The sequence below is a fragment of the Notechis scutatus genome, chromosome 2 (genome assembly GCF_049901735.1).
Source record: "Notechis scutatus isolate UNSWTSFEM ecotype Mainland chromosome 2, rNotScu1.2, whole genome shotgun sequence".
Taxonomy (NCBI): Eukaryota; Metazoa; Chordata; class Lepidosauria; order Squamata; family Elapidae; genus Notechis; species Notechis scutatus.
This window is the reverse complement of record NC_142010.1, coordinates 154,702,638-154,722,907: the sequence shown is the minus strand read 5'-3', so window position 1 is coordinate 154,722,907 and position 20,270 is coordinate 154,702,638. Positions and strand designations below refer to the sequence as shown.

Sequence of the window (20,270 nt, the reverse complement as noted above, 5' to 3'; positions counted from 1 at the left end):
GATCTAGTTGGATAGGTAAAGACTCTTGGAAAAAGGCAATTCCTTGGGTATCCTGGGTAACATTTATTGCTAAGTCTGGTGTAGAAACTGAGAATGATGCCAATAATCACATCACTGCGGAAAGGGGTGGCCTGTGCTATATAGCTTCTTCAAACCTCATTAACCATGGATCAAGTCACCAATATTCCCCTAATATCGGAACTCAAGTATAGAGGTCATCTTCAACTTAAAACTACGAGTCACCCCAAAATTTCTGTTGCAAAGCAAGGTAGATGTTAAGTAAGTTTTGCCCCATTTTACAATCTTCGTTTGCCATAGTTCTTAAGCAAATTGCTACAGAATCATGCATTTCATTAAGCAAATCTGGCTTCCCCCACTGACTTTGCATTTAGAATTAGAATTAGAAGAACTTTATTGTCATTGTACAAGTACAACGAAACTGTGGATGCACCCCAGCAACTGTTCGCAATACAATAAAACCAAAGCACTTAAAAATGAAGATAAGAAAGATAGAGTACCCAGGTCTCCATTTGCAATTTGAGAGTACAATATCTACGAATATACACAAAATATACATCCAACACTGACTGTAACGCTTAGCCGAGTATAATACACAAGAGATGGATTGTACTGGAATATGTTATTATACATCTGAATGGGGTATTGAGATTTCACATCTTTTCACATCTTAATGAGGTAGTGACTTCGTGTTTATTTGCGGTTCGGATGGCCCAGGGAAAGAAACTATTTGTTAGTCTAGTGGTGTGGGATTTTATTGACCTAAAAATGTCAGAAGATGTCTGGGAAGGTTTCAAATGGTGATCACATGACCCCAGGACAGTTAACTGTCATAAATATGTGCAGTTGCCAAGTGCCCAAATTTTGGTCACATGACCCACGGGGAAGCTGCAGCAATGGTAAATGTAAAAAAATGGTGACAAGCCCACAACTGGTGGGCTGCAGGGGGGTTCCCAGGGGTTCGAGAGATCCCCTAGCTAAGATTCTGTGCAGTTCAGAAAATCCCCAAATCCCACTCCTGGCTGGCCTCGCCAACCCCGCCCTGCCCCTCCCAGGAGTCCCCACCCGGCTCGTTTTGGATGCAGGTAAGTGCAGGGTGCGTGTGGAGGCTCAGGGAGGGTGAAAAATGGGGCTCCCGGAAGTTCGAGAAGGCCGGAAATTGGGCTGTTTCCAGCTTCCATAGGGCCTCTGGAGCCCGGGGAGGCTGTTTCCACCCTCCCAGAGGCTCTATAATCGTCTCCAGAGCCCAGGGAGGGCAAAAATGCCCCCCCCCCAATGGTGCAAGAGGTTGCCTAGGCAACACCCACCATGGCCACGCCCACCCAGCAACCGAGCAGAGAACCCCTTGCTAAACATTTTGAAGCCCAGCCCTGGTCACAAGCCATTTTTTTTCAGTGCCATTGTAACTTCAAATAGTCACTAAAGGAATGGTTATAAGTCGAGGACTACCTGTAGAATGAAATATGAGGCAAATGGATTTTTTTCAGGAACTTCAAAGCCTTTGCGTTAATCCGTGTCTGCTTGTGTTATCGGTGAAAGGCTTTGTGAAAGAATATGGATAGGAAAGTACCACTTTCTGTTTTATTCCATCCCCTCACCCACATATTGGAGACATTAGAGCTGTGGAATAGTAGAGGTCTCTACTTCAGAAAAATTAAACTAACATATAGGTAGTCCCCAATTTATGACTATTCATTTAACAACCATTTGAAGTTACAACAGGACTGGGAAAAGAAATGATTTATGACTAGTCCTCACACTTATGACCGTCACAGCATCCTGGCAGTTACATAATCGGAATTTGGGCACTTGGCAATCAACAGATAATTACAATAGTTGCCACATCCTTGGGTCACGTGATGGCCATTTGTGATCTTCCCAGAGGGCTTCCAACAGCATAGCCAATATGGGAAGCCAGATTCACTTAACAACCACAGTGATTCATTTATCAACCTTGGCAAAAAAAGATTGCAAAATCAGGCATGACTCACTTAACAATGGCATCACTTAGCAATGGAAGTGCCAGTTCCAATTGTCATAAGTTGAGGACTACATGGACCTATTTATATGTGGAAAATCTGGCCACTTACATGTAAGTGCCATGCTAAGAAATTGCCTTTTCTTCTGAAGTTATCAAGTACGTTCCATGGAGAAAGGAAGAATGTGGTAACCAGATGTTCCAAATGCTCCTTATCTGTCCTGTTAGGAAAGGAATCTGTCATTTAGAAGTCTGGGTACCCAGAAATCAAATAGAGCTCAGACACAGAGAGCCTTGAGATCATCACTCACTATTCTGCAGAATGGACTTTCTCTTGCCTTGTGTATCAAATAAGTAGATGATACTGATCACTTTGGAAACAAGTTCAATAGACTTGCCCACTTCCACAGTTCTGTAGCTGTACTATCTGGAGGTCAAATTCCCTCAAAATGTAATTACCCGATGCTCAGTGCAGTGTTGGCCTACCAAATGAGAACTTTAAAAAGGCTTTATCTACCCCCTTTCCCCCCATACCAGGTCTCCTCTATCTATGGGTCACTTATAGAGAAACCATAATTATTGGTTTCTGAACTCTACAACTGTTACCACCTTCCCATCATTTCTGAACTACTGGAATGGCTGCAGAAGGCTCACGGTTTTAATAGCTTGGGTGTTAGGGAGCTTACAATCTAATCTACATTAAAGACAGGCAACAAGACTTAACTGCATTTGATTCTTATTATGGGAAATGCAAATATATAGTACAGTAATTCTGTTTAGATTGGCATGCAGCCTGTTAGCCTTCTTAAGATTTTTGAATTACATTTTTATGAACTTGGACAATTGTTGTATTGTGCATTTGGACAACTTGCTCATTTATACCAAAAGTTTTGTTCTCCATACTGAGAATATTTGAAGAGTAGCAGTTATGACTGCTGTCCAGTTTCAACTCAAAAAAATGTGCCTTTCATTTAAGGCTTGGTCTGGGCTATTTGGACCATTGCATTTTCTTGAAATAAATTGAGACGGGTCCAGCTAGTGTTGAATTTATTTTGTTTTCTTGGAACTCTGCAGTATCAGGGACATAAAGTATATTCTACTCTTTTCCTATTTTTATTGTAAATTTGTTCTTAATCTTGATTCAACTTACTAAGAAATTGTTTCACTTAAATTTAGCATATTTCTTCTTGCATACTTGTTATGCCTTTAGTACTCTACCTCCTCTGCTTCTTCTCAGACCACAATACTGCTGCAGATGTCTTAGGGTGAGTTATCTATGAGCAACAGATTTTGTCAAACTTCCTTTGTTGAATTGAGATTCTACCTGATCTCTCCCTCGATCACACTGAAAAACAGAGGGTACGAATGCATCTTTGAACAGCATCTTCTTTGCTATGTACTGAAAGATAGTTGGCTCAACCTTTCAACTCTTGTTCAGTTTGCTTAAAACAACTCAGTTCATACATCTACTTAGATGTCATTAATATAGGCCATCTATAATTATCACCTACTCCTGCTGGAAATACTGTGAGGCTTTCTCCCATTCCAGAGACCTTATTTTCTCCAAGTTATTTAGCACTTCCTGAAGAATCAGTTGGACCATGCAAAGGCCTATTAACTATCATCAACATCACTACCTTCCATTGATGATGGAGATGAATCTGGTCCGGTTTTGTACCAGATTTCTTCCCTTAGACTGACTAAAGAGATGGGTGCCAAACTTATTGGACTCTTTCCCCTAATCACATTGATCAATCCTGTGGCATTTTGTTGGCAGCTTCTAGGCCTGGAATGCTTCTCCATAACCCATCTTGGTATATGAGGTGCATATTGGATCACAGTATTAGATCAATGAACCAGAACACTTACAGGAACAATTACCCCAGCCAAATGCATTTGAGGAGGTCATCCTGGAAAAGGCTGTTTGTAGTACCCTATTTTTGTGAAGTGGTGGGAGCTAAGATCAGAAAGCAGAGGCTCTCTATCATGGTGCCTATGCTATAGAATACCCTCCCTCTAAAAATTATAAGATTGGCCTCCTCTCTCTCCTCTTCAATGCCCTTCTGGAAGGTTTTAAAAACAGATTTCCTAGAGGGCCTTTGGCTACCTATTTTTTATGATTAGGTTTTCTAATGATTGTCTTGGATGTATTGTGCACTGTGTTTTTATTTTTTTTTAATCTTGTGGAAGTTTTACTATAGCATGCCATATATATATATATATATATATAGACCTGATATATGATCTTGTCTTTCCTGTCTGCAACAAAACAAATTACCTACCCCATTCATGTCTGTGAAGCTTCAGATGCAGGATCCTGAATACAAGGCTGAATGTCAGGACCTATTGTGGTACCTGATGTAAACTCTGACAAAAAGGAGATCTGGGCTTTTCTTTTCCTTCTACTAAAGCTTTAAATGAATTATAGATCTAGTCTGCTTTGTGCATTCTCAGTGAATTGCCACCAAAATATGTGTGACTTTATTCAGCTACTACAGCATATAAAAAGAATATTCCCACCATTGAATCAAGGTATTCCCTACTTGTGGGTGTGTCTCCATAGGCAAAACAGGCTTGTTCTTTTGGACTTAAATCCTGATGCATACCTGAATCTGCAAAGCACCGCATCTAGGAGACGACAAACATGGGTGTGGAGAATGGAGCTGCCTCCTACTCAAAAGTATGTAAGTAGTAGCTTCTCACTACATCAGTCTGCGATTTCAAGGGCTTAGATAAGGGCATTGGAAATATGTGGAAAATGTGGTTCCAATAAAGCCGTTGCCATGTGGCATTCGTTCCTGGAATACTTGTGTTAGCCTCTTTCTCTTATGTGCTATGGAAACAGCAGGTGATCCCCTGCCAAAACTTCAAAGGAAGGAGCATGGAAAATAGCCGCACACACCCACTTACCTATTTTGCTAATATGAAGGAATGAACAAAGCATACGTATTTTCCTGAAGCATTTTTGCTGCTTCACTCAAGCCAGGAATAACTTTAAGTGAGCTGAAGATCATTTACACTCCTTTGGGCAGGTATTCTCTCCCTCAGTGTACTATGACCCTTTTGCAAGTCGTCAGAGGTTGGAAACCTGCGAAATGATGGTGGTGAAAGAATATGCATCTGTAGACAGCTTCTCCCACACCACTTTCAGGATTTTTAAATTGCCAAAGGCTGGTGATAAAAGAGCTTTCTTGCAGTTCTTCGTGTTTTGTTTCTTTGAGCCCTTAATGTCTTCTGTTCTTCCTAATATTATACTTTTTTCCGATGCCCCCTGTTTTATATTGTATTTTTTTCTGATGCTCCCTGTTTCAGGAATGCATTTCAACATTCATTTTCCTCCTTCCTCCTCTTGCTCCTCCTCCTCCTCCTCCTCCTCCTCCTCCTGTTTGTTTCATTACTCACTTTTTTTAGACTTGATTTTAAAAATGTTAATTCAACATCACATGTACCCAAATGACACGTGCATGTAAAACTGCCATTACAGTATGTTGTAAAAGGCATTGCCAGGATTCCGGCAGTTACCCCAATTAAATCACGAGTTTCGAGCCAAACTTCCAAAACTTCAAAAGATTTATTGGGAGTTAACATGTCCCACATTGCCTGGGTGTAGCTGACTCTGAGACACATAATACATTGTCACCCTTGACCCTGGTTTCCCCCCACCCCCTGGGTGTATCATAATTCATATTTATAGCCAAGAGTGTTCTCCAGTTAGATTTTTGAAGTTAGATTTTGGAGAACAATCATGTTCTCCAGTTAGATTTTTGTGCGGCAGAAACGTCAGCCACCTAGTTACTAGCTCTGAAAAATTATGTATGGAATGCACTTTCGATTTCCAAGCTGCCACACTACTCTTCCAAACCCTTTTCCCCTCTCCCTTTCTGTTGGCAACTCTAAAACGACCATAGAAATATTTTATGAGTTGACAGGTGTCTAGAAAGCCATAACAACCTATTTTTAGTAGAAAACATTGCTGTTTTTGTACAGCTATATTAGTGAAAATGTAAGGAGATAATGGCTGATCTTATTGGCTATTCAAGGTGCAAAATGCATCTTATCGGCCTCAAACAACTCAGCTCTACCTCTTGCAATCCCAAGAACAGGTTCCCTAAAATCATCTCAGCTCCAAATTTTGGTCCATTTAGAGTGTGGTGACTTGATGGAGGTTAAGATGCAAAATAAATCTTTCAAAAGCTTAAGACATTAATTTCTTCCTTTTATCCTCCTCCCTGCCCCAAATCAAACTAATTCTGCATTCTGTCCCTGAGTACTTTAGTGAAGCCTTTGACATTCCATGCAAAGCCCAAGAACATCTCAAACTGACATACTGTACAGTACACCTCAAGCTAAATACAATCCAAAAAGGTGTGTTATTTTATCAGATGCTACTATTAAGCTTCTTCATCTTCTCTTCCCACTTCTATCCACACATCTTTTCTTCTGTATAGCTTTATCACTCCCAGCTGGGTTTCTGTTCCTGTTTTTAATCTGATTTAGAGAGGAGGTGCTTATGTATGTACAGATATGTACATGTACATAGTTGGGCATGGTCTAATCTGGAAGGGAAAAAGTGTTTGGGCTGAAGACAAGGAAATAATGGGGCTTCCTTCTTTGTGCATGGAACCAGTTCCTGGATAGAATGGACTTGAGTCTTGGGAGGGTTTGAACAAGATCTTCTTTGTATTGGCATCTCTGCAGCAACTCTACAGAAGTTGGAAAAGTCAGAAAGTCTCATATCTCAAGCAAAGCTAAACTAGATAAAAGCAGACTCTGCAATGGACACTGAGCAAGAGATAAATAGGATAATATCGCTAAGAAATGGTGATTCAAAACTTAACAGCCTTAAGTTGCAATTTAGCAGCTATGCCATTCCAGTACTGTAGCGCTTGTTTTCTTTTCTCTATGATGGTTTGGGACTGTTAACTCTTTAGCATCTTTGGATGGGACGGCTTATTTATCCATGAGTGAAACTTGAGAACCTATTACTTTTGGCTAGACTTTATAGAAAATACAGTAGGTATGGCAGGAAGAAGAATTTATTTTCCGTTGCTCACTGATGAAGTTTTTACTCAGGCCTTTTCTGACTCACATTGCATAAATGGTTCTAAAGAAAAGATAAGGTGCATTGTATGATCTGACAAATCCTTCCTTTAAAAACCTGCCAGTCATAAACTCATTCAGTTACTTTAGAAAAACACACTGTGTCAGTTTAGTCTATACCCCAACACGTACTCCTGTACCCCGAAGCCTGCAAAACAGCAATAATATTGACCAGTTCCACAGTATTATGATAACTCCTGAAAACATGGATAAATTGGAAATGGTTGCAAACACTTGAACACTTTCACTCAGGAAAGCCTCTCTCCTTTTCCTAAAAAAAACTCTAAGTTGTTTTTAAAGAAGCAAACTGAGAGGAAAGCAATCGGGTTTAGTTCTTAGCATTTTTTTAAAAAAAAATCTGCCATATGATTGCCTGATTTGGATGTTTTATTCTAAACATGAAAAGCATATATTGGGGAAGGAAGAGTCATTGACACTTGTATACTTACCCATTTCAAAATCCCCTCCCTGTGTTATTTTTTCATCCAGTTAACACTTATTGATAATTTTGGCATCCATCTTGTGGAAAAATGAGCTAAAGTGGTTGAAAGAATATGACCTGGAAAAGTGACAGTGAAGGGAAGTATTCTACCACCCTTAATCAATTTTTTCCTGGCTCCTTTTTTGCTCATATGGCTCCTTTGAAGCAAACTTAAAGTCATGAGCCCTGGGTTTGCCTTGTGATGCTTGGCTCATTTACTTATTTTCCTTTCTTGTTTCCTGAGTAAAAGGAAGAATCAGTAGGCATGCTGAACTCACAAGGCTCCAGTTCTAAACAATGGAGTGCTTTGTAGACCAGTCTTGCACTCTTCTCAAACAAAACCTCCCATTCACAAGACAATTCTGCCTAAAGAACTCTGGAAGAGCTAATATCCTTCATGGCTTTATTGGAGCGCGGCATGCGCCTGTTGAAAGGAGAGCATTCTTTATGAGCAGAGCTCCATTCAGCCCGGAGGGACTCAACAGGCCTCTCCCCCCATGGAGCAACATGTTTTCATAAAGCCGCCTTTTTCCAGTAAGACATCTTTGTTTTCTAGTTAAAGTGGCGGCTGGCTGACTTCCGCAGGCCAAATGTATGGGCAATGTGGAGCAAGAAACTGAGGTGCACATGAAAAGAAAAATGCCAGAATGATTGCTGGCAGCTGCCAGATAATGAAGAGCCTTTGGCCTCTGCTGAGTGGCTGGCTAACTCGTGTGGCCACCTCAAGATGGACAGACAGGGATGGAACAGACAATGGTCTACGCCCATAGTTAGGTTGCTTAGAACTTGAGTTAATTTGAAGCTTAAAATTTAAAGTCGTCTCCTTTGCTGAACATCAAATCAAATCTTTATTATGATCATAAACCAGCATATCAAAATGGTGAACAACAGGTAATTGGCCCTTTTATGAAACTTGCATTGACAGCTCACCACCTAATGGTGAGCTGCCTAATGGGGATATGTCCTCTCTAGCAAAAAGCAAGATCAAAGAGTCTTTGTCCATCTTTCTTGCTTTGGAAGAGTGAGTTCCTGGTCAGAACTTACATGAGTGAAACCCATGGACATTCCTTCTTCTGTAGCCCCTATTGAAATGAAGGTGTGAATGCCATAGCATGCTAGAAGCCAAGAGCAACTTTGCTATGAAATGTTTCATGAAGAACAATACTTCACTTACCTGAAAAGAATATTTTGTTTCTCTGATAATTTACCTGTAAAAGGAGAAGATTGTCTTTAGACCAGGGCTGTCAAACTCCCGGCCCATGGGCCAGATGCGTCACGCTCTGGCCACGCCCATGCCTGATTTAGTGAAGGGAGAAAAAGTCACGTGACACCGCTTTTGACGTACTGGCTACAGAAATAGAGGCTGGTGATGTTTTTCTCTGCCTTCTCTTCCTGCTTTTGGGGGCTGGAGTCTTAAATTCAGGATTGTCTTCCTTTGGATTAGATTCTGATTTGAAGACGAGATGTCGACTGGTTTGTCTGAAGTTGTAAGAAGCAAGTAGGCACGCTGGGAGTTCCCTTCAGCCTCCCTTGACCTTCTTGGGAACTCCACTGGGACTCCTGGCCTTCTGCCAATTTTATGGGACAGGCAGCCGGAATCAAAGCTCGCCAATTTCTGCAACTCAGTTCTTGCTTTTCATTGATGCCTGCTCTGAACCACAGTAAAGTGATACAGAGCAGGCATTGCTAAGTATGAAATACTGAAGTCCTAAGTTCAAGCATTTCTTAGCACTGGACAGGCTGGGGCTGTCCAAGACTAGGAAAATTTCCAATTCTAAATGCAGCCTTTAAATCAGAATTGAATCTTTTCTACAGATGTAACTCTAGAGGCTACAAGACTGCCTTGCTAAGTATCTCAGGGTAGCTGGCACAGTGACTCCTGTAAACTGCTTGAAGAAATTTACTCAGGTTCTGAAAGGTTGCATGTGATTCTCACTGGGCCTTTATGCCAGAATAATAGCCTCCGAATATCAGGTGTTTATGAAAAGCTATTTTCTGTATTCTGAGTGTTTCATATATATAATTAAAAACCTGTTTGGGTTCAGTTGTGGGTTTTCTTTTTTAAATCCTGAAAATCTGGATTCTGTGACCTTCCTATATGATGCAGCCTGAGAACATGTGCATGGTTCTTGTTTTACTACTCTGGCCCTTTGCAGCTATCCCTCTGGCTTTGGAGATTTCGGTAGGCATTGCCCACTCAATTGGAATATATCTCCAGTCATAGGAGGTACAAACTTGTTTCTCCTGTAGTTGCTATTCTATAAAAACTGAGTTTCTTGATAAGCTGGATTTTTGCCTGTTGCTATATTCTTGGTCATTATTTCCACAAAGTCAGAGAACTTAGGTTCCTACAAGACACAGCTTAATATTATTGCTCTCTCATTCTAGGTCCCCTCCTCTCTCCCTCCCTCCCTCCCTACACACACACACACACACACACACACACACACGTACATACGTACGTATATTGCAGTCTTCAAAATAAAAGCAATGCAGTTATACTAGCACACATGTCATAAACTTATTTACATTTGATTTCTAATTTCTGATTGACCTCACATGTGGCCCAGGCAATGTGAAATCCCCAGTTCTGTCCTATAGCCACCTTGCTACCCTCTTCAGTCACTCTTGAGGGCATCTTTTGCTGCTCCCTCAGAGAATGGCCAGGCGATAACTCCCCAACCTTTTTCTCTTTCCCGTGAAAAGCAAACAGAGTAAAGCAAGAAATCAGATCAAATGCTCCTGGGCGCTGATTTTGCTACCCTCATTGTCCAGGGATGTCACCAGAAAGGTATGGAAGCTTCAGTCCATTGGTTGGCTCAGTGGGGAGATGGAGTGCAGCAGCAAGAATATTTGCATGGTAGCACAACGTTTCTGCAAAGAATAGAAAGAGCAAGGCTAGTGGCTACATGGAAGAACTTGTAACTAATTTGCTCCTTCTCCTCTAAACTAGACTTAAGTATTTTATTTTATCAATGTAGAGCCTATTCTTACTCACATAAACTCAGTTTGGTTAAACTAAGCCATTAAAAACACTGCCAATTTCTTTAAAAGTTCTACCAGACATAAATATACTCAAATTATACTGTGTATAATCTGTTGATCTGAAGATGTTTCTCCCTTCCGGGGTTGCAAGCCTGCTCCATGCACTGAGCTGAAGCACACAAGCAAACTAGTTGCCCCTGGAGATTCTCAGAAACTGAGTGAGGAGGTTCCCAAAATTATGAAACTGAGTGTTTGTGGAAGTATGTGCATGCATGCGTGGGTGTGTATATGTGCAGGCACATGTCTCTGCTAGGACAGAGTAATATTTTCTCTCTGGCTAGATGAAGATAAGCCAAGCAAGCTCTTGGCAGCTGTAAGAAATGGCAGAATTGGAGTCAGTTGGATCTATAAACAAAGCAAAGCTGGAAGCAATTTGGATGGCTATCCAAATATGGAACACCTATGGCTCTTCTGTTCTTCTGATGTTAAGAGAGCCTTGGTGTAGAGTTGTAATTGTAGGAATGTTCCAATCTCGGATGGCAAACCTCAGATAAAGAATGTTTCCAAGCAAATACAACTCAGGCAAACAAAGTCACTAATCTATGGATAAAGGAGGATTACAGAGGGGAAGTAGACATATGTTAGACTTTAACTAGAGATAATTAATTGTATGGATCACTGTACTAAACAGTAACCAAAGTTAAGCAGTAACCAAAGTTAACCAATGATGGAGGATAACTAAAAATGTATATAAATGCAAGACTATACTCCGATAAAGATCATCATAATTCAGTTGTTCATAATCAAACAACTCGACTGCCTCGTCATTACAACACCTTGGGACATCAATGTTGTGTCATATTAACTCAAATTTGGAGAGAGCTACTCTTCTGTGGCCAATAATACAATTTTCCAGTTCATAAAGCAAGGATATTTCTATAAATGGGGCAAGAGTTGTCTGAAAGGTGCTTTTTTTCAAAAGGCAAGAAAAAAAACAGCCCAGTTGCCTTTTGAAAAAGTAACTTTGAGACAACTATGACCTGAATGATTGAGAATCTCCACGGACATTTGGACTCTTCCCTCTCTCTCTTTAGGGAATTGATGTTACAGGGAATCCTGTGGCTGAAATATATGTTGATGATGTGTTGATGAGGTGATATATGTTATTTATAGGTTAATGCTTACAGATTTATTTTGAAGACATGGGCTTATCCACACGTCCCATGTCCCATAGCTTGAATAGGCCAACAGTCATTTTTGGAGGGCGAGAAGAACAGTGTTGCTCTGTACTCAACCAATGAGTTAAATACAATGAATACAATCAGTGAAATCTATGGTTAACATGGCCTCTAATATTTTCTAGAGATACCTTTGCCAACCATGCTTTAATAGCACCGCATTGAAAGAGTTGCCTTCTAAGTTTCCTGGGTGAAAACCCAGCAGAAATGTCTGTGTGTTATAATTATTTTTCTTGTCCTTTGTTTTTTCCCTGTGTTTTTTAAATAGAGTAGCTCGAGAAGACATGAGAGAGCCAACAAGGCTGTAAGAAAAAAATATTTTAAAGCTGATCATTGTATTTTCGTGTTATATAAATTTTGATGCTTCACTTCTGTATGGTATATGTAAATTCAATTTAATTTTGCATTATTAATCATATGTACACAGTGCACATACACACACATGCAAACACCTCTGCATCTATACACAAACCTAAGAGTATCCATCTCCAGGAAGAATCATAATTAACTGCACAGAGAACACATCAGTTGGGACATTGTCCAGTGGGAGGATGTGGTTGCCTATTGTCCAGACTGAGTCCTTACAAGCTATTGCTAAAGTCTGGGAAAGATTGTCTTAAGCCATTTTAGAATCAATCTGACAAGAGCAGGACAGAAGCAGCTTAAGAGTGCAATGTGGATAAGACCTGTGATTGACTTAACCTAACAACACTTTAATCTGAAGTTCTTTTTTTTTTTGAAAATTTTATTTGGGTTTTCACAAAAACAAAATACAAATAAAACATCTTTTTTGAAAATAGCATGGTCCCAGGTTATCACTTCTTCATACAGACACAAAACTCAATTTCATGCTCATTTTTGTATTCTATTCCATATCTTATTACCATTTTATATTTTCTACATAGTTTTTCCCCTCTTTTAATTTTCTCAACTTTGTTTTAATTATCTCAATTCAAATCATTATATTTATACTTTTGTCTGTCCTGTTATAATTTCACATTATCTTTTCTTATTAAGCAAATTTTTCCCTGTAGTTACCAATTAGAGTATGACACCTTTATATCCTTTAATTTTATCCATTCAAGCTCTTATTTAAGCTTCAATTTAAGCTTTAAGATTATAGCATTCAATACAATACATAACTTCCATTCCAATTCAATTCTATCATTAATATGCATTAAAATCTTAACATCTTTAACATTTCTTTTCAATTAAATATCATACTTCCTTGGGAACACTTATAAACTTTCCATAGTTAATTCTTTTTTTCCCATATTTCTCACATATTTTTAATAAATCACTACTAATAATTAAAAATGTTCCCTTTTAATTCTCTCAATCATTTTAATTCATTTATTTATTAACAAACATCCCACTGCATTACAATAAATATTTTATCCATCATCATATTTTCTAAAGTTATTTCTATTTGTAATATAACAAAGCTATCTTATGTACCTTTGCAGAATCCCTTTTACAATTAAATTTTCACCCATTATCTCTAAACAAACTTATGGTTACAATCCTTATATCTTTACCCTGTTTCTCCATTTCTTGTTTCTGTCTTTTACAACTTCTTTTCCTTGCCTTCTTCCCCCTCTTCTTCTCCCTCCCCTTTTTACCCCCGCGTCTCTCTACTTCTAACTCTCTCATCTGTAATCCCCTCTTCTGTTGCTTTCTAATATTATACTTATCTTTCAAATTGTTGTTGGGTTGTTTTTTCTAGTCTTAAACCTTTCACTCTCTTTCCCCCCTTTTCTTTTTTCCCCCCACTTAAAATTATTTGATCATTAAAGATAGCTTCTTCTTTGTCCCAATCTTCTTGTTCTGCAAGCGTTTCTTGTTGCTTCTCATAGTTCCAGATCTCCATTTCTAAGAATTGAAACACGAAGCCAAAAGAACTTCTCCCTTCTTGTGCGTCTTCTTTCCATTTTTTAAGTTCCATTTTCAGTTCTTCTAAGAGTGATGCCATTTTAAAAACTGTTAAACAACCACCCAGTTAATTTTAGTCATCTAGATGCAAAAAAGGCTGTTTCTACTTGCTTGTTTTTTCCATTTTCTCTTCCTGGGGTTCTATTATTTTGTTACCAAGTTTCCATTAAAATGTATCTTTGAGGAATCTTGTTAAAATTTCACTGTAATTTCCTTTTAATTACAGTTCCATTCCTTAATTCCAGGCAGTCTCCTCCATTTTTCCAGGTCCTGCCCTTCTATTCTTTTTTTTCTCCTTTCCAGCTTTTAAAAACTTTTAAATGTTTATTATTTATTATCCCCCTGACTTTTACTTTCAGCTTAGATGCCTATTAATGTCAAAGTGGATTTTTTTTCAATTTCTTGCTTAAGTCTCTTAGCAGTCAGTATAAGGAAGGGAAGAAAAAAAATGTAATCCTTTCCCTTCTCTCTCTCCTTCGCAGCTTCAAAATCTTCTTTGGGAACAATGTTGTTAAGTTTAAACTCCAGGGTACCTTATTTGTTGTTTTTGCTGTTTGACCTGGTAAACCAAAACTTTATCTTCTTATCTTCCTCCTGCACATTCTTTTCCGGTTGAGTTCTTCTTTGTGGTGGCCATTTCTGACCACCGCTACAACTGCCTTCGGGAAAGGGAGTAATGGCCAGCTAGGGAGGAGAAATGCGGCTCTCCTCAACCCTGCAGGCAGTCTCCCCCCTCTTCACCACCTCTACGGGGTGGCTTAGCCCCGAAACCAGCCGGCTCGGGGTGCTCCAGCGGCGAGCACGGATTGAAGCCTCGGAGAGACGAGGTTTCGGTCTGTCACCGAAGAAGCTCAAACCGGAAGGGCCACTTTAATCTGAAGTTCTTAAAGCTGGTCCCTTGGGAGAGAAATATGTAATACAACAACCTGTCAAAACCATTAGACCAGCATGATCAGAAGTCATTTCTTCTCTCTCAATCTGTAACTGCTGCTAGAACTGAGTCCTGGCTAGGGCATCATAGCTGTGGGGAGTTACTGGCTGAGATGTGCACATCTAAGGAAATGGGGAGGGGGGAGGAATACATTTTATACATTGCAGATGTAATAATTTATGCACCCTTTAATGTATTTCTTTCTTCTACCCTCCCATACGATGGCCTTCACCTTACTGGTAATATACGGTGTATAATCAGCTGCATTAAGCTAAGGTCAAACCAAGTACTGTACTGATGTTCTTTGCTATAAAGTTGATAGCAAAAGGTGTCAGATGGGCAATCAAGTTAAAGTATAATTGGTGAATCAATATTTACAATCTGAAAAAAAGGGGAGGGAACTTAAACATTGGAGTCTCTGTACATCACAGAAAATGGGGAGGGAAAGGTTTCTCTGTATCTAAAATTAGAAGTGAACTGTATATTTTTATCCCCTCCCCATTAATCACCATCACATTGTAAAATGTTGATCTCATTGTCTTATGCGTTGATCATATGCCTCTGGTAAATTGGTCCTTTGGTTTTCAGTTTCTTGCACAGTATGTTCCAATACTTACTTGGATTTATTACTGAATTATGTGGAGGGAGGGGAAAAGGGAAAGAGTTGCAAGTACTCCTTTGGGAGGAAAGGTGAATTTCCTGATCTGGCCAATAAAAGCTATTGGCTTCATCTGAATTGCAATTTTTTTTCCTAAGTTGAGTCCAATGATACATTTTGATTAATTGCAATAAATGTGCACCCATCACAGAACCACTACTTATGTCTTAATACATCTCTGTATGTATCCTAAAATTAAAAATCTCATGCCTTCTACACATGGCCCACATATTGCATTAGGCCATCATTTATTAAACAAGCCCTAGAGTCCTGCTGAACTAGAAACCATGATTAATAAACTACAGAAACTGGGTTCCACATGGCATACTAATTCAAAACAAAATAGCATTTCTGCTTAGCACATTTTGTGTATCTTCTGTGTGTGTTTTTGTGCATATGCCTGTACATAGATTTTAAAAAATCACTGAAGTTTTTAAAAAATTTAAGTCCAAGCAGTTCATTTATTATTCTCTAGCACAGTAAATTGGGCGCTTGAAATTTGATTGCTTTAAGGCAGTAATGGAAAACCTATAGCTTTCCAGATGTAACATAAATACATTTCAAAAGCAGTGTGGTATAGTGATTAAGAGGTTGGACTAGGAGTGGGGAGACTTGGTTCTAGTCTGCCCACAGTTATGGGACCTCCCTGGTTGACTTTGGGTAATTACTCCTTGCGCCTTCCTCAAAGAATTGTGCAGGGGAAATAAGAAAAAGTGCGATACAAATAAAATAAATAAACTACACTCCCCAGCATGCCTCACCTTTGCTCATTTTGTGGAATACAAATTCTTTAAATCTGGCATACGTTTTCAAATTGAAGAATGATTCTGACAAATATTTTGGGAGTACTAACTGGGATATCATTTGTTAGTAACATTTCTGAAGAAGATGTTATTTTATAAGAAATTAAAATTAATTTATCATGAAGTATTTAGCATAATAACTCATTATTTCCTATGAAATATGGTCATATTAAAACTTTAAAAATGGGAGAAAGCAGTATTTCTTACAATTGGCAATGCTGGCTAAGGATAATAGGACAGTATTTGAACTTGAAAAACGCCAAACCTGGTTAAAAAAAAGGAAAGAGAAAATACTTTTCAAGATACTTTATTTTCATTATATTTTGGATCAGAGTTTCTTGTTTAAGTAATTTAATCATTCTTGGGCTTGAATTCTTAATCTAGAGATGTTTTGCACAAGGGAAAAGACATACTTTTGGTATTCAAAATGATCTATGGTGTGGATGCTCTAATTAATTGTTTGGGCATGGTTTTATAGACCAATTGTAGTCCACTCCAAAATTATATAAAATGATCAAAAAAATCAGCTGCAATTCAGTCTGTTCATTTTCCCAGAGGAATACTACCATACTTCAATGCTGTTCCTGCTGCAATTTTGGAGGGCCATTGCAAAAAAGAAAAGTCCCCTGTGAGCTAAGACTGTGTCTATGTGGCTTAGGAGCTGTTGAAACATCAGCTCATGTCTTGCTATATTTTACCATCAAACTCCCAGCCCGTGGGCAAGATGCCTCACACACTGGCCACGGCCACACCCGGTTTAGTAAAGGGGAAAAAAGTTCAGATACGTTATGTGACGCCACCGTGATGATGTGAGTTTGACACCCGTGATCTATAAGGACTCAGTGATCCGCCTTATAACTCCTTATCTGATAAAAACACCATGGAAATTCTGATTTTTTTAATGTATATTTCTTAGCAGATCTCTATGATTCAGTTTCTCTGATCGTAGCTAACTTTTGTTATACTGCCTATAAAAGTAGGCAGACTTTGATTATCCACTGAGGAATCCGCTACCAATTGTAATGTTTTATCTTATTTTACTTTATTTTTATTTTTAATATGTTGTTGTTAGTTCAAATTCTTTAATAATTTGAAGCTTCGGCCAGATGTCTTTTTTAATTACTAAGCTTTGGGGAGAAGCCATTCTTATGTTCACAACTTTTTTCTTGATAACCATGGGTCAGAAAACTTGGCTACATTTGATGGAACCTGACTACAAGATCAAGTTCTGTGATAGTAACCTTTGTATCTATAGAATCTCTAGGTATAGTTTTTTTCGATGAACTGAATTGTTATAGCACTACTGTTGATGACGGATCCTTGGTGCTCTCTGAGCTTGGCTGTTTTCTTGCAGACATTTCATTACCCATACTAGGGTACTGTGCACTGATGGTGTTGCCAAATTTGGGTAATGAAACATCAGCTCAGAGTGCACTGAGGGCCCCTCACTTTAACCCTGAGCAACAAATATTCTCTTCTATAGGTAACACTTTTCATGTAATGTCCATCAGATTCAGTGGGACTTAGGCACAAGATTGGGATTAATGCAAGATAACTTCTTCCAAGTTATCTTCTTCCAAAAGATAAACACAGGGGTGGGATTCAAATTATTTAACAACCGGTTCTTTGGGCATGGCTTAAGTGGTGGGCGTGGTTTAGTGGTCATGTGACTGGGTGGACGTGGCTTGGTGGTCATGTTATAGGCTGAGCGTGGCCAACTCAATATCACTCACATCGAGGCATGCATCTCCTCGCCTGGCCTCTCATGACTGTAGGGATGCTGCAACAGTCATAAGTGTGAAAAATGGTCATAAGTCACTTTTTTCAGTGCCATTGTAACTTTGAATGGTCACTCCACACAAGCAAAGTACCAGCAAAGGAGGTGGGGGAAAACTCCAGAGACGTTCCTGAGACAGGAAGTCTAGTCCTGCCAAGAATGTAATAAGGGTTGACGGAGAGGCAGTTTCTGTAAGCAACACCAGAATGTTTCCTTCCTGCCTTCCTTACAGGATTAGGCCAGTAATTTCTTCTAACAACCGGTTCTCCGAACTGCTTAGAATGTTAACAACCAGTTCAAGTGAATAGGTGCGAACTGGTAGAATCCTACCCCTGGATAAACATGATCGGAGTATGGTAGGGAGCAATAGATCTCATATTTTCTTCAAAAAAACATTTTTAATAGAGTGTCATCCAAATTAAAGCTGGCTATCAACAACATACATTCAATAACACTATTTAGAGCAGTTGTGTCAAACATGCGGCCTGTGGGTCGCATCCAGCCCTCGATAGGCTGTGGAGATGGCCCACAGGGCTTTCCTGGAGACAACAAGGGATCAGCCCCTGCTGCCGGGGACCAGTCACGCCTACCCAGTCAGCCACGATGGCCAGGCCACGCCCATCCCGATCCTCCACGAGCAAACAAACTCCTGATGCGGCACGCGATGGGATGCTGATTTAGAGCCTATAAAAAAGGGTTACCAAGAAGTAGGTGTCCTTGACATCATGGCTGAAAACACATTATTAATTCACAAACTCAAACAATATACACAGATACTAATTTCCACTTGACTCTGGGATAGTATATAGACTTATTCCCCAACAGTTTTGCTGAGTTCAGCGTGTCTTTGGTTGCAAGCACCTGTTTATTTCAGCTCAAATTGTGATGGTATAAAAGAACCTGGGGAATTTGCTGTGTATTTGAGCTCTTGAAAAGAGCTTTGCTGACTATTCCCAGCTGAGGGAGAGGACTTCCTGCCTTGCTCTATAGCACAAAAGGCTTGGCCCAGCCTCCTATTCAATATCCAGGCTCTTTAGACCTCTGCTCACATCTGACCTGGCTTTTGTGATCATTCCTATTGCCACTTTTGAACAATGATAAAAGGACACCCTAGGCCAGATGTGTCAAACTCAATTTCATTGAGGGCTACATCAGGGCTGTGATTGACCTGGGGGGGAACTGGGCTGTGTGGCCAACTGGATGGGCATGGCCAGCTTGGCACCACTCAGTGGGCATGGCCAACTGGGTGGGCGAAGTCAGCTTGGCACCACTCACTGGGCGTGTCCAATTGGGTGGGCAAGGTCAGCTTGACACCACTCCCCAAACTGCTGGCAAGTTTCCTCTTCGCTTTGGGTAGACGGGGCCAAAGCAACACAGGCCAGCCCCTTACATTTTCCAGGATCCAGCCCATGGGCTTTGTGTTTGACACCCCTGCCCTAGGCTGTCTCAAAGCTTTGTTCTGGATTTGAAGTCAGAGGCTTGGATAAGGGTGCCTCTTGAAGTTGTCTAGAAACTTTCCCTTCCCTTGAAGTGGAGGGAAGAAGATGAAATGTTCATGCCCTTTGTGGCTCATTTGCTCTTCTATTATGAAGATGATTTCATGTCCCTGTTTTTCAGTGTGAATAGAATAAATAAAATGCTTTTTGAGGGTTTGTTTTCCTGCTTTAAGATAGACATTCTAAGTTTTAACTGAGACAAAGAAATGGCTGGTCACTTTTTCATTACCCTTGTCCTATGTCTACCATCAGTGGGGACATGTTAGACGTAAATAAAATCCAAGCATTCCACAAATCCAAGCAGACAGTAGAAAGCTGTTTTGCAAAAGTGGGACTCTCAACAGATTTCTTTTGACATTTTCAACTGAAAAGCATGAAAAACATTATCCTTTCTGTCTAGCCTACTTATTTCAGACTTTATTGAGCCTATCAGCCTCAACATAATACCCTCCATATGGATTGGATTATAATTCTTAAAACCCACAGTTATTGGCTTTTCCAGCTCGCTCGCTGTAGATGAGGAATATTACAGAGCAACACATTTTCAGGACATGACATTAGGGAAGACTGTTCCTAAATCTTGTAAGCGACCAATCTTATACAGTAAAAATATTAACGTTATTTTAAAAAAGAAAAAAATGACAGTGATTTTCCTAAGAAGAAATGGAATTAGTAGTAAAATAACAGAGGAGTGAAAGCTTAAATTACATTCTTTAAGGATTTTTCAGATGGAGCAATGAAAAAAAGCACTCTTTCTCTCTTTCCTCTTGTCCATGAGCCTGTGCTTAGCATGATTATTAAGCTGAGAGAAGAGACAGCAAAACATTTCCAATTCAGTACAAGTGAAAATGAAAATGTGGGCATTAACCGCTT

At 39.6% G+C, this 20,270-nt stretch overlaps 1 protein-coding gene across 3 annotated transcripts in view; it reads left to right on the top strand.

Annotated features, from left to right (window-relative positions):
- Positions 1–20,270, top strand: part of S1PR2 (sphingosine-1-phosphate receptor 2) — a 63,614-nt gene that overhangs the window by 30,613 nt on the left and 12,731 nt on the right. Inside the window, exon 1 of one of the 3 annotated variants that reach the window (XM_087956942.1) lies at positions 4,551–4,676. The exons of 1 other annotated variant lie outside the window; for it this stretch is intronic. The gene's annotated coding sequence lies outside the window, so the exon portion shown is untranslated. Of the gene's footprint in view, positions 1–4,550; positions 4,681–20,270 lie in introns of those variants that run through there. One more of the 3 variants, XM_087956941.1, reaches the window with a different exon arrangement.